We start from the raw sequence: 24,956 nt of genomic DNA on the forward strand, positions 1-24,956 counted from the left end.
TGAGGTCTCTGTCTTTTCTGATGCCAGGTCTCTGTGTTCCATTAGCCTTCCTAGGTCTTTTGGATCCTCCATAGGGTCCAAAGTTCTTCTGGGACCTCAAGTTCATGGGCCTAGCCCTTTCCCTTGGTCAACTCATGTTGCCCATTCCCTTCACCCCCAGGGCATGTGACCTAGGCCTAAAGGGATGAGAATGATCCGTGAGAGTTTGAGCCTCTGCAGGCTGAGGCCCATCCCAGACCATGATGCTCTCAGGTTCCTCTCTGCTGCCTGGGCTATCCTCTGGCTCTGGCTCTTTCTATGTTCATTTAAACACTGGGACTTTGGTAGTTAATTTGTACCTTAAGTAGGAGATGAGTCTAAACCTAGTGTTAAAGCATGATGTCATCCTAACACCTTCCTTCGCTAAGTGCTTCCTGCAGTTACCTGGGCTGCTGATCGCCAGCACATCCTGTTGATTTTATCTTTAGGAATATGTTCTGGCCCTGTCTGCTTTTTGTCTCCGCCCTTCCCTTCTTAACAGGAGCTAGCTGCCTGCTTGCTCAGTTTGTTTTGTTTGGATTTCTACAGGACTTTCCAGATTTATCTCCCAGATGCCTATCTTCATGGCAGCTGAGTGATTATTTTAAAATGTAAATGAGATCATGTATGTTTGCAAGACCCAACAAAGGTGCCTCTTCACGTGTGAGGTAAGGTTGGCACTGTCTCCTGGCCTCTGCTTCTCAGCCAGCACTGTCCTTCTCAGGGTCTCTTCCTTTCTCTCTGTGAGCAGTCAGACCACACTGACATCCTCTTTGCTCAGGGACAATGCACATGTTGAAGTAGGTTATTGTGTAGCCTAGGCTAGCTTACAGTTTTCTGTGTAGACAAGGATGGCCTTCTGCCGCCATCTTCTAAGTACTAGAATGATAGTCACTTTCACCACAACTGGTGGTTTATAGAACTGGGGATCAGACCTAGGGCCTTGTGCATGTTAAGCAAGCACTCTACCAACTGAGTCACACCCCCAGCAGTCACAACCTTTTCTGTTTCGACCATAGCACACATTATTTCCTGATTAATCATGTTACTATATTTGTTTGTCTCTGCTTGAGAATGATGAATAAGGTGCACATATGTTTACATATGCTGCTAAGCGTGTGCAAATATGTAAATATGCTTAAGCTTACTATGCTTTTTAATTATAGTCATAGTTACCATGGTAACATAATGTAACTCCATTCCTTGGTTCCTGGCCTGTGGCCTTCTCATGGGTAAGGTCTTTAATCTTCATGGCAGTCCTATGAGGTCAGGACTGTTATCCATATTTTATTGTTGACAGAATCAAGGTACAAAGAATTGCAATGACTTTTCCAAGGCCCAAACCAGCTATTAGGTGGTAAAGGATTTGTGTTCAGGCAAACTAATGTCGGGCACTTGAGGGCCCCACTCACAGACTGAGCAAGGCAAGACTCTCCATAGTTAGCTCAAATGTTTAACTGTTAGGGAAAGAGGGAAGTGAAAGAAAAGTCACATCCAAGTAGGAGAAAGGGTTATCAGAACAAAGAAACAGGGAAACCTACGTACATTATTAAAAGAATCTCTTGCTACTAAAGTGTGTTAGAAAATACTGATATGGTCTTCACATTTGCTGAGATGGCTGCTTTTGCTCAGATGAATATTTGGCATCATTTCTGTGGAAAGTAGGGAGCAAGCAGGCAAAATGCTTCAATTATAAAACACACTGATGGTTGGAGATGTGGCTCAGTTGGTAGAGCGCTTACCTAGAACAAAGTCCCAGTGTCTTAGTCACTCTTTATTGTTGTGAAGAGACGCCATGATCACAGCAATTCTTATAAAAGAAAACATTTAACTGGGGCTTGCTGACAGTTTCAGAGGGTTAGCCTCTTATCATGGTGAGGAACATGGTGGCAGGCAGACAGGCAGACATGGTGTTGGAGCAATCTACAGGCAGCAGGCAAAGGGTGACACTGGACTTGGCTTGGGTGTTTGAAAGCCCACAGCTCACTACCAGTGACACACTTTCTCCAGCAAGGCCACACATACTCCAGTAATGCCACAGCTCCCACTCCTTCTCATCCAGTGCTATTCTCTGATGACTAAACATTCACATGTCTGAGCCTAGGGAGGTCATTCAGTAATCACGAGAAAGAATAGTTAAAGGTGGTTTGTGGGAGACTGAAAAATGAACCCACAGTGATCTGTCAACTTTAAAAACTCACTTTGAAATATTTGGCCACGTGGTGTCAGAGCTTGGGATCCACATAGCCACAGTTATCCGTCTGATCCCAGGTCCACCAAGCCACTGTGACACACCATGTGAAAACAGATCAGTAGTCAAGACTGTAAATCAGATACTGGCTGCGATTCCATCCTCCTCGCCCCTCCAGGCTGGTGATGTGGTTTTCTTCCTGGTGAATTTAACTCAGGAAACTTGAGGACCAGATGATTAGTGATCACCAAAGCTGATCACCGAAGTGATCACCGAGTCCTTTATCTCACACAGGAGGAGGAAAATGACTCACGGACAAGAAGCGAGCAGAGTGAGTGTAGGTCTGTTAAAGAAAATAGGGAACAGGGGGATTCCTAGGAAGGGATTCCAGTGTGCTGCCTGCCAGGGGTCTTTTATGGGGCTTTTGGTGGGTGCTGGATAGAGATTGGGATTGTTATTTTAAGATTTATTTGTGTGTGTGGTGGGGTGTGTGTATGCTTATATGTGTGAAGGTACCTCCAGAGGCCAGACGAAGGCATTGGATTGTCTGGATCTGGAGATACAGTGGGTTCTGGGAACTGAACTCAGGTCTTCTGGAAGGCAGCCACACCTGTCAAGCACTGAGTTATCTATCCACCCTCAGGACTGGTCATTTTTGAGTATACTGTGGGCTGGGTCAGTAAATGACCTATAGCCCCTTGCCTGACCCCTCCACTGAGCCAAGGAAGCAATCATCTGCTACCCATCCAATCAGGAGCATGCTCATGCACTGTGCTTACCTTGGCCCACTTTCTCCCAACATGTATTGCTCATTTCATAGGCCATTGATTGAGCCACCTTCTATACCACTAGCTCATGATCTAACACAGGTCCTGCCTTCTCTTCCTGGGAGCTACCTTCTGTTTCACTAGAAGTCAGCCTAAAACTTCCAGAGATTATCGTGTTCCATGGTGAATACCATGGGAAATTACCCAACTCTATTTTAGTAACTCAAGGCCAAGACACCCCAGCTAACTTACCTTAGCTTTGTTAAACTGTCTGCTTGTACCAAATTCTTCTCCAGCTAACTGCTTATCTTAGCTTCTGTTAAACTGCTTGCTTTTGTCACACCTCCCATACCCCTCCTCAGCTGCCTAGTGAGATACTAGCATGCAGTTTTTTGCCTTTAAAAACGTCTTATCCCAAACACTTGGTGCTACATGTGGGTCTCAAATACCTGAGTGTAGTCCCAGCAAGCTGGAATAAAGACATTTGATTGGCTATAAACTGTCTGAGTGGTCATCTCTGGTGGGTTTTTAGTCTCATTAGTAAAATAATTCAAGAATGGACTCAAATGAAAACTTGAAGGATAATCTATTACAGAGTTTTTAAAACCTCAGGGTGGGCAAGCTGTAAATCTTGCATCTAATAGGAAGAGAATGGAGAAAAGAAGGACAAAACTCTTGCTGTTTGCTGTTTGGTTTCAGACCCTGGGATAAGGCACTCAGGTGCATATTTAACATATCAAAGCAGTCCTGGCCTCCAGGTTCTCCCAAAATCATTTAGTCTCTACTTGGCTTACCTTGTCCCTAACCCTGAACTTTTCCAGCCCAGGGGCTAGGCTGCCCTCCCCCCAAAGGCTCTTCAGTATATAATGCAGACATTTTGGTGTCCCAGCTCTCTCTCCTCTCTTTTACTCTCTGCATGTACACTTTCTTTCTCTTCCCCATCTCCTCTCTCTCCCTTCCTATGGCAACTTCCCTGGGGCCACAGAGTGTTCAATACAATCTAATGTGGCTTGAATTGGCTCATTTTACCAGCAGAGAATGTCATTTATGTTAAGAGAGCATGGTAGCTTGCAGCTATGTCGTGGGGAGGAACTTTAAAGAAAAAGTAAGGATGTCCAAAGAGCCAGAAAAAGCACCGTTAGGTTCTGGAGAACATTTTAAAAAATGACAGAAAAAAGAAAAAGGAAAAGATATGGCTCTCAGAGTCAGAAAGGTGGGCAGACCCATGGAGGTTTGTAAAGACTGCACTAGGGAACTCTGGGAAGGAAAACATATTATCTCATTAAAGGCTGATTATTCCACTCATCTAGCATGGCTTAAGGTGAGCCGACCTTCCTAGGGGTCCCTTAGCCAGGTCATTGGAGTAAAAACTGGTCTCCCTGTAACACCCAGTCATTGCTGCTGTGTCATTTACCCCGCCCTCCCAACTCTCCCCCACCACCCCCACCCGCCCCAGGAGGTGATCCTTCAATCATTCAGGAGATGGGGTGAAACTGGGGAATCGATAGAATCCTTTTTGTTTTTTCCATGAAAGCCTAGAGTCCTAAGTTGTAAGTCTGTCCACCAGAAAGTTCTCAGTGTCTGGCAGAAGTTCTGCTCTGCTCTCCACCTAGAGGACGAAGAGGAGGAGAATTAGGAAGAGGAGGAGGAGGGGGGGGGGAGGAGGAGGAGGAGGAGGAGGAGGAGGAGGAGGAGGAGGAGGAGGAGGAGGAGGAGGAGGAGGAGGAGGAGGAGGAAAACCAGACCCCCTCCACCATTCTGGCCAGAGAAACAAAGACGTGGTGGGAACTGCTGCTTTGGGGTCCCTGCCCCTCCTGCCAGTCCAGTTTCTTTCTCCTGTTCTCTTCTTATGTGCTTCCATTGTGATAATATGCTTATAATGTAGAGTCATCTGGCATTTATAGGGTCCAGGATGTGTTCTGGACACTCTACTACAGCATCCAGGTGTCGTCACTGTATCTCTTTATGGAGGAGACAAATGGCTTGAGACACACACTCTTGTCAGTGGCTTGAGGAAGCCCTTGTTGTTGCAATTTTCTGGACAGAAAAAAAGGGTCATTTTAAAGTCTCTTTTTCCTCCCCTGGGCTGGGAGTATACAAGCGGGAATCAGATTTTATTTTTAACCGAATAATAAAAAATATGCTCTCTAATTTTAAAATGGTTTTCTTTGGGAGGGAGATGGTTTGAGGTTGTATTTGTGAGGTATTTCTCCGAAGGGTCTGAAGGACTACTCTGGTTAATTCTGGATGTTTCCTCTTCCCATCTTTCTGTCTTCGGATCTCAGGACAGCCCCCATTAGCCTGTGTCTCTGGAAGGACTGAGTGGGGGGCAGGGTGTTGGGTCTCTGGGAAACTCATTTGCATACCTCTTGTTACAGAGGCGACCACATCCTGGTTAAGACAATGTACTGTCTGATAAACAGACCAAATCTCCGGCGGCGGCGCTGCTGGGCCTGCGCCAGTGTGTGGCCGCCTTTGATACAGGTGCTGTTTATTCTGCCTGGAAGTCCAAGGACGGGACAAACTGTTACAGGGCCTAGGGTCACAGCTTGTGCCCCAGTGAACCAGGTTTGGCAACCCGTCCTTAATACACCAACTGGAAAAGCCAAATTAATAACGAAAGCCAGAAAAAGGAGATTTATTCAACGTAGCTACACAGGGAAGAAGGACAGAAAGATCCAGTGCCACAGTTTCCTCAAATCCATCTTTGGAGTCCGTCCCGACAGGAGGATATGTTTTAAATAGAAAGCAAGAGACCCACAAATCTAAGTAGTCGGACCAAGGTGTGGTTGTCATTGTCTCTGCTCCAAGTCTCTCCTCTTTCTTAGGGAGACAAGCTTCCCTTGGCTGTCCATAGCTTCAGTATCCCCACCCCCGCAGGAGGAGACTCCTGGGACGCTGGGGCGACTCCTCTGGGTCCAATGGAAGGGACACAGGCAGGTGGTCACACAATCAGCCTCCTCCCTTCTCTGGCAGAGATTTCTTGTGCCAAAAAACGTTTCTTAATGTTGTGTTTACGGGGAAGCATTGGAATTCCCCACACATGCTGCCTGGGCTTGGTGAAGAAGTGATAAACAGAAAGGTTTGTCTTCTCTAGCTATAAATATCTTGGGGTTCAGGGAAATCAGGAAAGCACAGTGCAAGGGAGAAATACTAGTCAAGGTTTGCCAAGCTTTTGTTGATAAATATTTATTTTCACATCTGCTTTCTGCATGTCCTCGCTCCTCCTCTCTCCCTGTCCTACACACACACAGATAAGAGGAAAGGAAGTTTAAACAATTAGCTTCGGGCTGTAAGACTTGCTGCAGCTTCAGAGTCATCTGGATAAAGCAGACTGGAGAGATGACTCAGCCATGAAGAGAACCTCTTGCAGAGGACCAGGGTTCGGTTCCCAGCACCAACATGGTCTCTAACTCCATTTTCAGAGGATCCAATGCCTTCTTCTGACCTGTGAGGGAACGAGGCATACATCAGCTGCAGATAGATGCAGGGCAAACCCCAGGCCCATAAAAGAAAAATATGTTGTACTAAGGATCTGGGTAATCTCTTCTCCCTACTCTGAGATGCCATGCGTTTGTGGCAGTTAAGGTAAGAGATCCCTCAATTTCCTGTCCTGTTCAAAAGACATTCAAATCTAAATGTGATCAAAAATGTTACCAGTGCCTGTCACCACTGAAAGAAAGGGTTTCGGTGACTCACAGATTATTTTATCTTGTTCAGGCAATATTTTTCACAAACCTGCATTTCCTCCAGGGAACAGAGGTGCAGTTTCTTCCTGTCTGCACTTACAGTGACCCAGGGAACAGTCCAATCACCTGAGTCCGATTGTGCGGGAGCAGGGGGACCGCTGGGGCTGTCAGAACCTGCTGCCACTGAAGCTGCTGTGGAGGGCACCAATTCACATTCTAAAGGGCCACTGAGGACCTCTGAAAAGTCTCCTGACCTGTGGCTGCTGAGGATCAGTGATGGGACAGAAATGGAGCACTCTGGGACTTAGCTGCTAAGCTGTGGGAATGAGGGGATGTAAGGGTGAAGAGAGTTTAGCTATTGTCAGACTAAACTCTTCACCCCAAGGTGGTCCTAGTTGGCATTATGGGGGCATGTGACTTGTGAGCAGATCTGAGAATATTGACGAGCATTCAATTGGATATGAGATGTGGGGACACATTATATGAAAACCCCTTGCTTTCTCACCTAGGTCTTGCTTTGAGGAGGCTCTCAAGGGTCTCTTTCCTTCAGTGGGAGAGCCCTTCACATTTGGTGACAGCGTTGTATAAATAAAAGGAAAGGAAATCCATCAAATTATCTAAAAAAGGCTGACATCATTTGACAGACAGCAGCCTCTCTGTCAGAAAAGCAAATCCTGCATGTGTACCATGTATTGACTATCTGCGGAAGCTGGGGTCTGCAGCAGGACCATATACATTATCTGTCTCATGATACGAATCAAGTGGTGATGTTCTCCATCTACTCCAGAGACAGCTAGCAGACTGTCTTAGTTACTTTTCTGTTGCTGTAATGTGACCAAACACCATGACCAAGAAAACTTACAGACAGAAGAGTTCACTTGGGGCTCACAGTTCCAGAAGGTCAGAGTCCATTATCATTGTGGCAGGGAACATGGCGGCAGGCAGGCATGGTATAGGAGCAGCAGCCGAGAGCTTATAGTAGGTCCACAAATAGGAAGTAGAAAGAGTACACTGGGAATAATGGGAAGCAAGGCCACACCTCCTAATCCTTCCCAAACAGCCACCAGCTAGGAACCAACTTTCAAATGAAGAGACTCACCTGAAATACTGCACAATGATGGTTATCTGAACTCCATCCCTTACTACCTCATTGGAGGTTGTAGGTCTGCTTTAATCCAGTATCCTGGTGTGCTCTTTACGGTATTCTATTTCAAAGGTCTCTGAGAATGAAGAGCTGGGCGTTTTATCACCATCTAATATGCAGTGCTACGCCGCACTCCCCCACCCTACTCCCCTCAGTGCTTCAAGCCCCTCTACAGTTGTACCCCGGCTGCTCTTGTGGGAAGCCAACTTCCTATTCTCTGCTGTCTCTTGATTGTCTGAAGAGAGCAGCATGTCAGCTGCTTGGAGCCACCATCTCACAGCAAAGGCATGATATAAAGTGCAGAACTCAACCAGGGTGGGTTGCTCCTTGACGGCATCTCTGCTCAATGACTGCATCGGAGGAGAAGGAAGGTGAAGCCCAGGGTTTCCACAGCCGCTTGGCCCATTTCCCAAAGGTTTACTAGCAGGCTTTTGAAGACAGGAAGTAAGTGGCTAGGGTGTGGCTCAGACCTGGGCTTGTCTCTCTCTTCAAAGACGCTGGGAAGAAATTTGTAGGTCTTTGTAGGTCATTCACCTATTGGGAAGAACCCTGGCATTCGTGCTGGGTTTGCAGGCCAGACACGTTTCTGAGGTGAGACACAGCACCTGATTGGCTGTTTAGGGATATTGTTATCTAAGTTCCTTGACATTCAGGAACTGGGACAAAAGTACCTAGTTTTGGTTTGGCTTTCTGTGGCTCTCCAGCTGGGCTTTTTAAAAATTTATTTCTTTTCTTTTTCCTCTTCTTCCTCTTTACAGGTACTTGAAAGTTTAGATTTTCTTTTTTACTGCTGGGTCTTTTGGGGGAGGGGTGCGTTTATTTATTTATTTTTCTGTCATTTAGATTCCAGGTAGGGATGGTCTAATTCTTTTAAGTACTGAAGAGAGAGATGTCTGAATGAAACGTGGGAATTTACTGACACAGTTGACTAGAGTTTTTGAAGTTATTGGTAAACTTTAAAAAATACTACAGGGCATGTAAACATACTACTACAGGACTTGCCAACATGCGTACTTTATGAACCAGCCGTGGCAGGGTCCATGAAACCCTTTGGATAGGTCTTTCTCGGGAGGGATTCTAATTAATAAGGACAGTTTCTGGTCTCCGTCCTGCATGCTTTGTTAATAACAATGTTCCTAATCAGATGGAATCTCTTCCTTTGTGACTTACGTCTCTCCACCTTCTGTCTCTCAATAGCCAATTTGATTGCAGTTACCTTTCATAAAAGCTGTGGTTAGCGGATGATAGCAAACAACTGACATGGCAGAGATAAGAGTGGTTGGACCCTGAGAGTTTTCCAGATGTTCTTACGTCCTTTTATAACAAATTCAGTGAAAATGAATTACAGAGAAACCTCATTAAAGGACATTTGTTTAGTCAAAAGGAATTCTGTAATTTAGAGGACACACTCTTCACCTCATGAATGAGGCCCCCTCTTACTTATTTTTGCAATGAGGATATTGAATAGCTGGCCTGGCTACTCAGAACAATTTATTTATTTATTTATTTCTGTCATTTAAATTCCAGGTTGGGATGGTTAATTCTTTTAAGTACTGAAGAGAGAGATGTCTGAATGAAACGTGGGAATTTACTGACACAGATGACTGGGTTAGTGGTGGTGGTGGGGGGATAAAATTTTGTATTCACGAAGCATGGTGACTTGGCTCCTGATTCTTGACGGTGTCAAAGACCAGTAGGGGAGCCAGGGGTGTGGTAAGGGGTGTGTGAGCCTCTTGGTGCCCATGTGCTGGCACTTCTCACTTGAGACTGGGGACTTATCTCAGGAAGCACTAAGTCAATGACTCACTTCCCTAATTATCTTGATATCAACTGATGACTTAAATAAATATGCATTAAGCTGCCGATATGTCTTGAAGCTATTCTCTGCTGTTGCCTGGAAATTAAGCCACCCTTGGCCCTTTAAGAAAGATATACATTTGCATGAGTGTTGCAGGGGGCTGGGGGGTGAAGATGTGGTGGTGCTGGTGCTTAGTACTCTGTACTTTTGACAGAACCCAGAATCACCTAAGAACCTAGCCTCTGGGCAGCTTGTGGGGAGTTGTCTAGATAAGGCTAGCCCTTGGCCGTGGCTGTTGGGGAGTATCTTGATTCTGTTAACTGATGGGGCAGCCTGACCGGGCAGGGACATTCCCAGGGCAGGAGATTCTGGACTCCACAGAACAGATGAGGTGAGCCAAGCAGCAAGTCCTTACTTGTCTCTCTCTGCCCTTGACTGAGGATCCGTGAAACCAGCTCCCTCCCGCTCCCACTGTTCGGGCTCCTCTCTGTGATGACCGTGATGGCTGAGCCAGAGCAAACCCCTTCTCTTTTGAGTTGCTCCTGTCACAGAAACAGGAGAAGCAACCAAGACCATTACTTCCGATACATCACATTTCCTGAAAGTCTACATTGGCAAAGAATGTAGAGATAAGTTTATTTTGTAAGGATGACCTATTGCTACTAAAAGACATATTGCATCAACTTACGTTCTATGTAATGATAAACACATAACATAGAAACAACATAGAATATTTTCTGTGTATGTTCCTGAGGATTTACCAGCAGTCAACCTGCCCTAGGTCTCTGGCGAGTGAGCGCCAGTGCCTGCCAGCATGGGTGTTCCCCCATGGAAGGACTCTTCCTGGCAGTGGCTGTTTGGAAACTTTGAGAGTAGGCCTGGCTGGAAGAAGTGGATTATTGTGAGTGGGTTTTGAGACTTCTAGTCTCACCCACTTGTTTCTCACTGTCCTGTTTCTGCTTTGTGATCTGTGGAAGTGTAACAAGCAATGTCAGTGTACCAGGCTTTGTTCCTGCCCACCACAGAGTCTACCCTCAAACAATTCTTCCTTTGAGTTGCTTCTTGTAGGTACTGGCTGCAGTGATACAGGCACTAACACGGTTTCTATTGACTGCTGTGGAATCTCACCCTGGTACACCTCTATCTAGGTCTGGATCCACTGTCAAACAGGCTGCTTATGTCTCCACCCCTGTGCCAGTTGACCATTAGCATTCAAGCCCTCCTCTCAGCCAAAAGCTGCTCCTGCCTGCTTACATGTTGTTCTGGTTAACACTGACAGCTCGACACAGCGTAAAATCCAGGAGACAAAGTCTCAGTTGAGTAATGGCCTTTTGTCAGGCTGGTCTGTGGCTGTGTCAATAAGGGGTTGTCTTGATTGTCTTCTTTGATGCAGAAGGGTCCAGCCTACTTACGTGGTATCATATCATTTCCTGGGAAGGTGGTCCTAGGCTCTCTAAGAAAGCTAGCTAAAGGGCCTGGAGAAATGTTTTAGCAAGCAATAGAAGGGGTTAATAGTCCATTCTGCTTTAGCAGAGGACTAGGGTTCAATTCTCAGCACCCAGATTGGATGTTTATAGCTCCAGCTCTCCGGAATCTAACATCTTTCTTCTGGACTCTGTGGTGAGTACCTGAGTGCATATGTGTGCAAGCCTACATGCACACACAGGTACCCATAATTAAAAATAAAATTGAAAGAAAGAAAGCTAGCAGGGCACAAGCCTATGAATGAGCAATGAGTTAAAAAGCAGTGTTTCTGCATGGTTTTTGCCTTAAGTCTAGCCCTGAATTCTCCAAATGATGGGTTGTTAAGTGAGTTTGGTTTGGGGTTAGACAGTATTTCCAAGAATTTCTTAAATGGCCCTAAAAACACTTTTGAAATTTTATGCTATTTATTTATGTGAAACAGTGTTGCCAACATTAATGAATATAAAATCAAATTATTGATCAGCTCTGAAAAACATCAACGATGTTCTGTGTCCTGTAGTATCAAAATCCAGCCAGACTTTATTCTTCGTGGATAAAAAACACACTGGTCTCATTGTTGAATAAACTCACTTTTGTCTCCAATAAGTGGTAAAGTTGTGGACCAAAGAATCATTTTGAAATAAATTTCTTTATGGCTTATGAAATTAGATAAATGTTTAATCTGTATGTCTATTTTACACATCTACATACCCTCAATCATGGAAAGACTTTGCAGGTCAAAAGAGGTTTCAAGGTGAAAACAGAAAAGAAACCCTAGTCTAAAAACATCTGGCTATAAACAGTTATGGCAAGATGTCACAAAAACAGGTTTGACCTTTAACTTGTGTTCTGTGTGACTTTGGACACTGTCTAGGTTCATCGCCCTCCCCCCCGCCCCATCATATAAGGCTCAGTTCTCTGGTATTTAGAGTGAGACATAGCTCTCCCCATAGCCACCAAGGACAGCTTCTCTCCTTCATCAGGACTCAGTTCCTTGAGCTTCTATGAGAGTGACTCCTATGACAGAATGGTTGCATTAGGATTAGATTGGGGTATTGATGCAATGAACACAAACCCTCAAATCTTCCCATCTTGAAGCTAGAAAAGTTTATTTCTTGCTCACACAGCCTGTCCCCTTTGTCTGGTTGGAACACAGATCCACAATGTTCACTCCCAAGGGCTTTGTTTTTATCATCTGATAAAGCAGCCCCTTGGGGCAGGAAGGTAGAGGTGGTGTTAATGAGAGTAAGACTACTACCACAATTTTTGAGCCAAATTTGAAGCAAGCTTTATTAAACACTGTCCAGGACCATGGACACTGTCTAGGTTCATGCCCAGGATTCCCAAAGTTTGGTGTCCAATTACAATAGATAGGGGCTTATGAAGGCAAATCCCATAGGGCTATACCCAACTTTTGTCCAATCCGTGGCAAGCATACATCCTGAGCTTCTTCCTGACCACATATCTCACACCTCTGTGAGGTCCCGCACATCCTGTGCAATTGGGGCAACCATGCTTGTTTACAGAAGTGAAAACACTGGGCTTGTTATCTTACATGAACAGCCATCAGCATCCCAGGAAGTTATCTGTCCTTGGGCAAATGGGACTTACAAGGGTTAGAGGCATTTTGGGGGTGGGGGTTTATAGATCTGTTAAGCATAGTAATTTAAGGCAGGCAGATTTCTGAGTTCGAGGTCAGCCTGGTCTACAGAGTGAGTTCCAGGTCAGCCAAGGGCTACACAGAGAAACCCTGTCTTGAAAAAAACCAAAAAACTCTTAAGCTGAAGCATAAACCTAAAATGTAGCTTTAGCCATCACAGTGGACCAAAGAGAGCCAGCCCAACAGAGTCCTCTGCGTATAGGGTGGCACCAATGGAAGCCACACCACATCCTGTGTCCCCTACTGTGTCATATGCTGCCTAGCTCTGCCCCCTGTAGTCAATCCTGTTTTCACTCTTCTCCTTGCCCCATAGAATACACACAGGTCTCCAGTAAGTGTTTTCCTGAGTAGGAGGATGGCTCATCACCATATATTCCAGTTCTGTTTCTGTTGCTGTGACAGATACCCTGTCCAGAAAGCAACTTAGAAAAGGTCCATTCGTTGTACAGTTTCAGGTTACAGCCCATCACGGAAGGGAAGGATGCCAAAGCAGGAACTGGAGCAGCTATAGCCAGTTTAATGTCAAGGCTCTGTACCCACTGTCAAGGCAGACAGAGACAAAGTGCGTCCTTGCTGTTGCTCGATCACAGGTTCAGACTCCAGCCCTGAAGTGTTGCTGCCTTCCTTCAGGGCGGGTCTTTCCACCTCAGTTGACAATGAAGATGCTCCCAAACCAACCTGCTCTACATAATCCCTCTATCCAGACACCCTCCTCAAATTATTCTGTCTTGTGACAAAGTGACATTTGCATCTAACCACCACACCTGGTCATTTCCTCTTGGTGCTGAGGACAGCTCAGGTTTCCAGCTCCAGGGCTTGTATTTTGCTCTGGAAGATCATAGATAGAATGCATCTAATGGATCAAAAAACCAGGGTGAGGTGAGGTGTGTGAGAGGACTCCCCCTCTTCATATCCCTGGAAACGGACACTGTGAACTCAGGGATACTAGAAAAACCTGGGGTTATTTATTTATTATGCATCTTCTTTGAGACAAACTCTCACTGTGTAACACAGAATAGCCTTTCTCAATCCTCCTGCCTTGGCTTTCTGAATGTTAGGATAGCAGGCAGGTACTACTGTGCTGAGCCAGGAATGCACTCTTTAAAAGTTTCAACTGTTCTTTTGTAGGTATACAGTGAAGATTTATTTCTCATTGGACATAACCAACAGCGTGTAGCCGGGGAGACTGGAGTGGAACACTTGGGAGCTCAGCCCTGCCCAGCCTGAGAAATGGGCCTGGACTATGCCTCTCTGGCTTGTCAGCGAGTGCTGGAGGGGGCTTTTGCTATGGACTGGTTTTCAGCCGAGAATCACAGAGTGTTAGTCCTGATTCCAGCTTCTTACCTGCTTTTTCTTTTTATGTTAGATCCTTACATGGTTTTGATAGTGAAATTAGCAAACATAGGTGGACAGAAAGGAAAAAGAAAAGCACCATAAAAGGAAAATTACCCAGGAGAAAGCATCGTGTTCCCCACTCGGGTTAACAGCTTTTAAGACTGCCAGACACTCTTTCAGGGCTGAGCGGATGTCCCTTGGAGCATAGATCAATTAGCACACTATGTTATACTTTCTGTCGCTACTTTGTAAATTTACAGATAGTAAATTTACATCATAAGCTTGGCCTGATGTTTTCAAAGAAATTCCTCCCTATTAAACAAATTTTAAACAATACATAACAACTGTCTTTCTCTGACTTAGAATTACAAACCCCAGATGCACGCCCGGCTTTTTAAGCATCAGGAAAACAAATCTTTAAGTAAACACCATGAAGTGGGCCACAAGTGAAGCCTTCCCTTGAGGCAGGAAGGGAAAGAGACGTTCCTGAAAGCCGAGAGAAAACTGGGCTGAGGGGATCCTGACGGGTGCCAGTTCTGCTGCTGCTCAAGCATCCCACGGTCCAGGGAGCCACACCATCACCTTTCTGCATCTTGTGTTTTGGTTTGTTTGATTCTTGCAATGCTAAGCTCTGACCCTAGAGCCTCACAGATGCTTGGCAAGTACTACACCAGGGAGCTACATCATACCCCAGTGTGGAACGAGCCAGCTGTGGGCAGATGAGGTACCAACCAGCCACCTCCTGGGACTTTCCATCTGCTTTGGGCTACCTGTGGACGGCAAGGGCTAGGGTAAAGAGCTTCTAGCAAATGTTGTGTATTCATTTCATCAAGCTTTCCTCCCCCCACCCCTAACCCCTTCAGTACTTTCCAGAGTGAAAATTAAGATGTGGATAAAATCAGGCTGTCTACATCTTAATCGTGTTGATCAAACCCTTAGCAAAAAGGAAACTAAATGCTGGTAGCTTTGAGAACCTGCCTTCCCTGAGCACACTCTCTTCTACAGCACAGCGGCATCAGCCCTGGTTTGCAACTGAACATGTGTGTTTCATACAGCATCTGCTGCTTAAGTATTAATCTCTCTAGGTCTGTCTTGAGGAGAGCCCAGGTATGGGGTATACAGATGGTCAGACCAACTGTCTAGGGAAAGGCTGGAATCCGGCTTTAAGTGGTTCCCTTTGGAGGCTGGAATCTCTAGCTCAGAACACAGATTAATAAAATCAGAGGAATGATTTCCCACACCACCACTTGCCCAGAGTCGGGGGAGATGAGCTTGCTATTGGCTAACTGCCTTCTAGCAGCTGCTGTCCATAAGTGAGGGTCAGATGTTATGGGGAAGGGTGAGAGAGGCCAGGATAGGCGGGGTACCTCTCCTGTAGATCAGAGTTCATTATCTATCATGTCTTCCTTTACACACGTCAGCTCATAGGCTAGACATACTTCTGTTGATTTGGGTTTGCACATAGCTCCATCCCTCGCTTCCACAGACCTCATTCCTACTTGACAAGGGGGGTGTGCTTTGTGCCAAGCGCCTCATCTTACAGTAACTCATTATTACATGAGGATGGAGACAGATCTGTGGATGAAAGTACATTGCCTGTTTATGAGCCTGGATCGGAGGGATCCTGTTGAAAGAGCGATTGTTCTTGCTTTATATTAGTGATCCAAATTTAATTTCTTTAGACTCTTCCTGGGTTGTCTTTTCCAGAGGCTCCAACTTGTATGTGTAAGTTCCATAGGGTGGATTTCTTCCTCAGGAGAGAAAGAATACATAGGTACCTTCTGCCTCTATGCCCTGTCTAGAGGGAAAAAACAAACTTCAGAAATTAAAATAGTAGTCCATTTTACAAGGCGATGAATATAGGAGTATCGCCAGTAACTCTGAGGGGTTGAATTCCGTGCTGAAGGAAATGAAGTCCGTTTTCCAGAGATAGGTATCATCCACTTTTAAAGCACGATACAGTTTGTGTGTCCCTGCTTTCCTTTCTTAAGTTAGAGGTTGTTTATTAGGTTATTGCCTTTAAAGTACTTACTGCCTGCATAACAAAACCCCAAACAAAACTAGGAGAAAAACGAACAAGGACAAGTGCGCGACACTGAAATTATTATTTTCTTGAGCTCGGTGGACAAGAAAGAAGATGGTAAATAGCGATTACTGGCTGCTGCGAAAGATGCTGCGTTGTAAATTGAGATGAGGATTTCCCCAGGAAGGTCCCTTTCCTTCTCTTTAAAAAAAGGGAGGCTAGCGAGGGCTTTCCGGGCTCCTGCAGCCTGAGCGGAATGGCTAAGGGCTCCTCTCTGCGCCACAAGCTTGACACCAGGCTTCATTTTACTGAGCCAAAAAAGGGTCCTTTTGTTGGTGATTTTTTTTTCCTTTCTTTCCTTTCCTCCCTAGTGTCATCTCTCATGGTTGCCTGGGTAACCAGTGTGTATCCTTTCAGCATAGGTTACTGGGCCCCAGGAAGGAAGTGCTCCAGCGCTGGCCTGCTATTTTTATAGAACTGTTACATAATACAGTCTATTAGAGCTTCCTCTTGGTGTTTTATTGCACAAAGGGGAAATTAAGTTTGATGACGCCTAAATGTTGGATGGAGGATGTCAGGTGACTCTGGGATTGTTTGGCTTAGGCCATATAGCAACAATGTTCCCATAAGCAGTTCTAGGAGAACTGACATTCAATCGAGCCCTTGGCAACGATCCCACCAGAGGAAGCAGGCTCTCTCTGTGATAGTGTAGCCACAGACAGGCAGGCTCTCTTCCCAGCTGAGGCAGAGGGACGTTTTTAAAGATGCAGCTCATACACTTTTCTGAGACTGGGTGGTTGCTGGCAAACGGAAAAGTTCAAAGACAGGGCTAGGCTGCCTCCCTGACTGCTGCTGAGGTATATGGTCTGGTGGCTAGGTTTGCCTCTGGGCAGCTCTGAAGTGGTCCTGGGGAGGTAGGACTTATGAGGGGGACAGATGAAATAAGTAACCTCTAGCAGACTCACAGGTCTTTGTCACAATATCTAAGGTTTGATTCAATAGGAAATAACAAGCTCTTAGCTTGTTTCTCCCCATTGGACTGCCTATAGTTGGTTACCAAGTTGAAATAATGAGGGTACATATATGTACGGCAGATCAGAAGTTCTGTCCCAACATAGACACAAGCCTCTGTCCACAGGGAGACATAAGTCTACAAGGGTCTGGAACACTCTCATTTCCATAACCTCTGTCATCTTGGGCCCTCCCAGCATGCACTGGGGCTGCCAGGACTTTTCTGTGCTCTGCTGCTTGGTAGAGGTCCTTTGTCTATGAATGACTCTGCCTCTCAACAGACTACAAAACTCCTTTTTCTTGTGTTCTTCCTCAACAGTGTTCACACCGAAGTTTTGAAGGTTTTTTTTTTTTTTTTTCATATCAACCATTTCTCAGCAGACAGGTGGGTGACAGGTATCTTATAGTATAGACTGGGTCTGACATTAGGAGATGGAGGGTACCTTTGGTGAAGGTCTCAATCTCCCATGCTAAGGTCCGGTTCTAAGTGATATGTCCTGGTTTAGCCACAGCTTCTGTCTAATCTTGCTACAGATCAGGTTTCCAAGCTCAGGATGGCTGGAAGAATGCTAAAATCTTTCCAGGAGGGGTTTCTATCTCAAGCAAATACTTACCAGAATGGGCATCTATCTCAAGCACTATCCATTTCTAAAACTTACCTCATTCAGGTAAACTTAGGTGGAGCTGCACGGGGCTTCTTATGATGGTATATGAGCAGCTAGGTAAAGAGGTACATGGAAGTCCAGAGCATCCCAGGGCCAGTGGCTTCTGTTCTTGCAGCAGTTGATGACTGAAGCACAAAGTGTTCATTAAACTCGAAGCCCTGTGAAGCCCTTCCTGTGAAGTGGTATTGTTCATGTACACACGATTTAATCACTGGAGTTGGTCATCAGGTCAACCTTGACATCAGCTGCCCCTCTAAGGAGCCCCGGGTAAGCCTGATGTTTCCCATTCTCTAAGCAGGCTTTCTGTGGTTAAAAGGAGCTTGCTGGGAGGAACTTATAGCTTGGGAACTGAGGCAGGCATGGTGCTGGAGGAGCTGAGAGTTCTACATCATGTTCCAAAGGCAAACAAGAAGATTGGCCTCCAGGCAGTTAGAAGGAAGCTCTCTCAAATCCCACCCCCACAGTGACACACTTCCTTCAACAAGGCCACACCCATTCTAACAAGGCCACACCTATTCTAACAAGGCCACACCTCCTAATAGTGCCACTCTCTGGGCCAAGGATATTCAAACCACAAGTATCTACTAGAGAAGTCTGCTTGGACTTGGGTTTAAGCCAATAGAAAGTCTTTATTAGCAAGCTAGCAACTACACAAGCCTTTTTCAGGGTGGGCTTTTAAACACAAAAACCCCATATCCCGGGTTAGCATACTTCAGTTAACAAGAACAGCTAGCCAGAAATGATGCACAGAAACCGAAAGGCAAGGTTAATACATTTAGAGACTTTCCCAGGACTGTGGACTTTAATGGATTAGGTATTTCTCATTTCAGCCAGTGGTGCTGTTTATTGCTGAGAGTTACAGCCTGCATGGCGCTTCCGTCATGGAGTCAGGTATGTTAAAGTCTGGGGTCCTGCTACATTACTGTCTCACCAACCTTTTTCTCACTACCTGCTGTAATCCAGCCTTCTCTCTCATCTCCACCTACCGCAGCAATTGAGGATCTTCTTTTTCCTGAGTGTAGATTAGCCTAGTTTCCCAGCTAATTGTTTCTCTCAGCGTTGACTTCTGGAAGCAATACTGTATTTCGCCTTTGGAATAAATTTATAGTGTTATCATGTCAGCTTTGATTGTCATACTATTTTAAAGCTTGAATTTCACACTCCATAACCTGATCCCTTATCAATCTTTCTCTCTTTCTTTTTCTTTCTTTCTTTCTTTCTTTCTTTCTTTCTTTCTTTCTTTCTTTCTTTCTTTCTTTCTTTCTTTCTTTCTTTCTTTCTTTCCATCTAACTGTTTTTATGTGTGCCTGTTCATATGTGAGCAGGTGTGCTAGGAGAGGCCAGAGGACAACCTCAGCCATCATTCTTCAGGGGTTGTCTGTCTACCCGATTTTTGACACAGGTCTCTCTTCCTGGATTGGAACTCATCAAGCAGGCTAGATGGGCTGGCCAGCAAGCCACAGGGGTCCACATGCCTTCACCTGTTCTGTGCTGGGATTAACAAGAGCAAGCTACCATGCCCAGAGGTTTGTTTTTTTTTTTTTTCTTTCCACACATTTGTTCATTTTGTGTGCATGTGGATATGAGTGCCTGTGCACATGTGTGCGTGTGTGTCCATGTCTCCATATCACTGTGGAGGTCAGAAAAACAACAATTTTCTGTTTCTACCATTTGGGTCCCAGGGTTTGTGTCTAGTTACCCTGGCTAACCCCTTTTTTCTATTTATTTATTTATTGAGACTGATGCTGTTTACAGAACAAGAATGATGGAGAGGGACTGTTGTACCAGGAATTAACACTTTAGCATCTGAATTGAGGATCATACTTCGTTGCCTGTTACAATGGACAATGGCCCCTCTTGTGGAGGTCTTATCCAAACATGGTTGCATGGCCATTTGCAAACCACTTTTATCTGTAAAGCAAAGTCACCTGTTTTTTATTTCAAAGAAATCATAAAAATAAAGGCAGAGTGTGCACACAGCCTTACTCTGATCAACAAATCCTTTAAAAAAAAATCACATTGTAGAGTCAGGAAGTAATAACTTTGATATTTGTGGTCCAGATTGGACATAAGAAAAGCTGAGTTTAACAATAACTGTTCTCTATGGGGTGGCTTGGTCCTCCACTGGAAACAGCCGAACACTGAGCACATGGGGTCTTGGGCTCTTAGTTACAGGCTTCATTAGGTTTTCTTCCAGAAAGTAGCAATAAAGGAGGACAGTCATCCAGCCATGCTGGGGAACTGCGAGGATTTCCATGGGTGACTTTAGGTTCCTGAAGGGGGAGCATTGGTGGAGTAACAGGCAGCGGTGGGAGGGGCGGGCAGCGGTGGGAGGGGCGGGCAGCGGTGGGAGGGGCGGGCAGCGGTGGGAGGGGCGGGCAGCGGTGGGAGGGACTTCCTGGAAGGAAAGAGTGGGAACTTCTTCCTTCCTTTTTAAAATGTGGGTTCTGGAGTACTGAGCGCCTAACCTCATACTCAAAGATCAAGAACGTTAATTACTAGATACGGTCCTCTTTAATTTTTGCCTCAGACAGGAAACAGCCCCAGCCCTCATCCTATAGAACCTCCAGAAAGAGCAAAGCCATAAGGAGTAAGCCATAAGGAGTTGATGGGATAGTGTGAACATTCCATGAAGATTTGCCCTCTGAGCATCACATCGCATATTTCTGTCACGCTCATGTGGCAAACAACAGAGGAGACAGTTCTTGCTGTCTTAGAATTTATTAAGTGTCAGAAGGAGGTGCCATATAAATATTACATAGCTATTAAAAGTGTAACTGTACAAAAGACCAACTTATCACTAGCTTGAAGGGCTGTGAAACAGAAAAGGCTCACGAGAGCAGTGGGGTGTGGAGATGAGAGTGGGACTCAGTACAGACGAGGAGGTAGGGTAGACGTTCCTTAGCCTCCTAGGCTCACAATCTAAGGGTACAGCCCATAATGGTGGGGAGAGCAGGTGGCTGGGGTCACATTTTCTGGTGACAGAAGCTGGTAGCAGCTGGCTCCTGGTGGTGTAGACAGGTAGCAGATGCCTGGGTAGGAACATGCTGGCTATGATCCTCGAGGCTTGCTCTCGTGGCTCACTCCATCCTCCCAAAACAGTGTCACCAGCTGCACCACGGCAAGTGCTTACACTCATACCCACGCCACATCTTCACAATGCGTATACAATTAAAGAAGTAGTTATTTTCTTAAGTGTGTGTCTATGTGAGTGAACGAGGGTGCCCAGGGAAGTCATTGAAGCCCCTGGAGTCGAGTTATAGGTAGTTGTGAGTGATCTACCTGACATGCGTGCTGGGAACCGAACTTGGGTTCTCTGGAAGAACAGGAAATGCTTTTAATAAAAGGCGGCAGATTTATATGATCTGAAGAGAAACCAGAGTATCAGCAAATGTTCTTAATTGATGAGTCCCTCTCTAGTCCCTGCATGTGTGCCTTTTTTAAAAACCCTCTTAAAAGAAGGCCACTGGGGTGGTACCCCATGTTTCTGCCAGCGTCTCTGTTTTTCTTCCACTCTGTCCCATTCTCAGGTCAGCTTCGTGTGTGTGTGTGTTCCTGTGTTCTTCCTATACACTAGCCTTGGCAAGAGCTGTGCCCTCCTCTCTTTCTTTTTATTTTTAGAACATTCCTCTTTCCCGCTTTCCTTTTTCAGAGTCGAGGGTAAGGCGAGGGCCTGTCATCATCCCGGGAGGCAGTGCTGGGCAGCTGACCTGGTGCTTATGAAGGAGGATCATCCCCCCCCCCCCCCCGTGGACGTGAGACGTGAGACTTCCTTTTACAGTAGCGAGAGGTGCGAGAGGTACTTCTCCCTTCGTCAGCCTGAGAAAAGACCCCCCTGGTCCTTCTTCGGTTCTACCAATTACTCTCTATGCATCGAATTTTTAGCTAAGTGCTGAACGTCATCCTAGGGTGTGAAGTCACTGAGGTTTTTTTTTTTTAATAAACAAAACAACATATTAATTTTTAAAGGCTTTGGGATTTTGAAGGGGGAATTTGTCAGGTTGGACCAAACTGAGGTATCTGGTAGTACTTGTTTTCAAGGAGCAAGAGGAGTAATGTGACTTACCTACCCTGGTACACATTAAGTGAAAGAACCCTCCTAACCCTCCTCCCCCAAACACAATTGCTTGCTTTTATTGGAAGAAGAAAGAGCTTTGTACTGGGGTCCAATTCTCTATGTGAGGGGAAGACTTTCTCCCTTGAGGCCAACAGAGCAGAACCCACACGTCCACTCTTCAGAATAGAAAAGGCAAGGTTCTGGGATTCTGACACTAAGGGGGTACCTGAACGTCCAGGGGCTTGGACTTGTCTTTTGCAGCCTCCTGGCTGGAGGGTGGCTGCTGCGAAGAGTGAGGCGTGCTCGCAGCTGCCTCCGTTCTCTGAGGCCTCGGAGTGTCAGGAGAGCCATTGCAGTAGACCTGGGAGGTGCCATATAGTGAATGTTCTGAGTACCAGGGCTGAAGAGCAATTTCTTCTTTTTTCTTGACAGAAATATGAGGGGGATTTCACATTCCGGTGACAGGTATCATGCCTCTGGCTTCTGCTGTCTGGACAGATATAGATTCACAGATATATGGCATCAGATCTAGAAATACAGCTGCCATTTGGGTTCATTGTGTTTTAAAAATGGATGCTTCTCATACAAGAAAAAGCTTAGACTGTGCACTGAGTTCATATAGCTAGAGCCAGTGTGTTCATGCGTACCTTTGGACAATAAAGTCCTAAGGCTTTCTCTCTCTCTCTCTCTCTCTCTCTCTCTCTCTCTCTCTCTCTCTCTCTCTCTCTCTCTGTGTGTGTGTGTGTGTGTGGTGTGTCTATCCAGGTGCATATCCATATATCCATATGTATGGAGACTAGAGGTCAGCCTTGGGTCACTTCTTAGGAGCCATCTACCTTGTCTTTTGAGGCAGGCAGGAACCTGGGACCAAGGACCTCTTGTATGACTGCTGGCATCACTGCCTCCCCAGTGGGTGGATCACAAGTGTGTTCCTTGCTTTTCACATAGGAGCTTGGGATCAAATTCAGGTCATCTTGTTCCCATGGCGATTACTTTATTGACGAGGCCATCTCTCTAGCCCTGACATTATATACTTTCTCTCTGACTGCCTCTTTGTAGATTGCTTAAGACAAATACTTCCACAGATTTTTTTGGGGGGGAGGGGGCTTTATTATTCACTAAAATCTGTGACTGACAAACATTTCCAAGACCAGCAATTAACTTCTCAGAGCCTCTTAAAGTTTTACAGAGTATGATTATTGGTGCTCTTGTATGCTAGCCAATCAAGATGATACAGGGATGGTACCCATCTTTAATTCCAGCCAAATCCACAGCTTCTAAGAAGTTAATGCTTAATTCTGGATCTGTGAAACCTTCTGATTAATTCCTACTTTTCTCTATTTTATTCTCTTTAACTATAATGCTCTTTAATGATGACTTTAAAAAATTCCCTAAAAGAAAGAAAGAAAGAAAGAAAGAAAAGAAAGAAAGAAAGAAAGAAAGAAAGAAAGAAAGAAAGAAAGACTCACCCATTCTTCAGGAGGTACTTAATATTCAGTATCATAATAAAAGGTTGCTATGAAGAAAATCTTTTGGTAAAGTTGATTCTTAGATGTTAGTTTGCCAAAATAGCCCAAGAAATATTGTGGGGATTTGCACTGCGGCAGTGCCTTTGAAGTTTGGTTGCCTGCCTTTAATTTTGCAGTGAGCCCTAATCTCATTAGATTTCATATAGTCAGTGTTTGTACTGGCACAAAAGCTGTCCAAACAAAGCCAAAATGTTGACACCACCGTCCTCTGATGGCGTTTAGAATGAATACATTAAACACACTTGAGATAGCATTGCATTAAGCTAAGGAATAAATTTTGAACTTTGAACTCAGCATGATTTTTTTTTTTTTCAAAAAAGAGCTTCGCTCAATAACTGAGCAACAGTGTGGTGGAGTTGTAGAAGAATTCACTGTCCTGCTGCAAAAGCCCAAACAGGCAAACATTCTCTGCATGCAGTAGGTGCTGTGTGATTAAAGAATTCAAGCATCGTTAGACCGTAAATCCATTTGTGAGAGGCCCTCAATGGCAGGTAACGTAAAATTCCCAGAATAAACTTGATTGAATTCATTCCTAGCAAGCTGAAAGCATACTTCCTAGATAGTGTGTGACGCCGGGTCTATCTTCAACATACACCCCTGGTTCACATGTTTAGACAATTTTTGCTACAAACCTGGCAGTCATCTTCCTACTGATGGGGTGAACGTTCACAATGGACTAGATCAGTTGGTGAGATTTTCCATGAAAGGAAGGCAGCTACAGTTCTGAAACTGGAAAATGAACGTAATCATGGTTAGGACCATTCATCGCCCCTACATGGGTTCTATATAAAACAAAAGATTTACCCTATAAAATGAGCACTGACCTACACACTTGGGACATGACTATTAGGAAGCCTGTACTGATAGCATTCCATGGGATAAACGCTGACCAAAACCCTATGTGCATGGTCCCTTTGAGCTCCTTGTGACCCTCAGCCCACCACTTTCACTTGTTTGATGCTGGTAGCCTGCACTTTGCTTTCAGCTTGCCCCAAAGGCTTCTCTTTGGAATCTGTCACACCAGCAATAGTCAAAATGGCACCAAGGGCACCATCTAAGTAGTCCCTTTTTAAAATGACTGCATTGAAGAGTACTCTTTTAGGTCTTCATGTCAAGAATGTTAAGAGTGGTAGGTTTTTTTCTTTTTTTTCTCTGAATAGCTGGCTTGTTTTTATTTACACACTATTATCCTGTGACTAATTGGCAACCTCTCCATCTTTCTGTTTTTTTTTTTTTTTTTGCGGGGGGGGGGGCGAGAGTGCTATTTCCTAATGTTAGTAATTAAAAAGACCTATGGGGATGAATTCTATGTATATTATTTCCCTGTGGCTATTTGTCTATTTTTATGCTCTCCCCGGAAATCAGCATCTTTTTAGTTGTATAATGTTTTCAAGCTGCCTTTAACCCTTTGTGGGGTGGGCTAGAGATACCCATGTCCATGAATTCATGTAAACACACCTCAATTCATGCTTGCTCATCAAATGAATGGGTGTATGCTTAGCTATATGGCCCACTTGTTCATAAATTCATACAAACATCCCCCAGTTCATGGGGGTGCGTGGCATGAATGAGTGCATGCTAGACTAGGGATACCCACATGTATAC

The 24,956-nt window shown here is 45.1% G+C and overlaps 1 long non-coding RNA gene across 2 annotated transcripts; it reads left to right on the forward strand.

The window, feature by feature from the left end:
* The first annotated feature begins 305 nt into the window (after positions 1-305).
* On the forward strand, positions 306-21,503 carry Gm42210. 2 transcript variants are annotated; one of them, XR_880782.2, is made up of 4 exons: positions 306-686; positions 18,596-18,656; positions 19,168-19,291; positions 21,418-21,503. It is a non-coding gene; the product is annotated as a predicted gene, 42210 (long non-coding RNA). The 2 variants fall into 2 exon arrangements; XR_880781.2 differs by lacking the exon at positions 306-686 and having other exon boundaries at positions 18,324-18,656.
* Positions 21,504-24,956: the final 3,453 nt, after the last annotated feature.

This window comes from Mus musculus, chromosome 3 (assembly GCF_000001635.26).
Source record: "Mus musculus strain C57BL/6J chromosome 3, GRCm38.p6 C57BL/6J".
Classification (NCBI taxonomy): domain Eukaryota; kingdom Metazoa; phylum Chordata; class Mammalia; order Rodentia; family Muridae; genus Mus; species Mus musculus.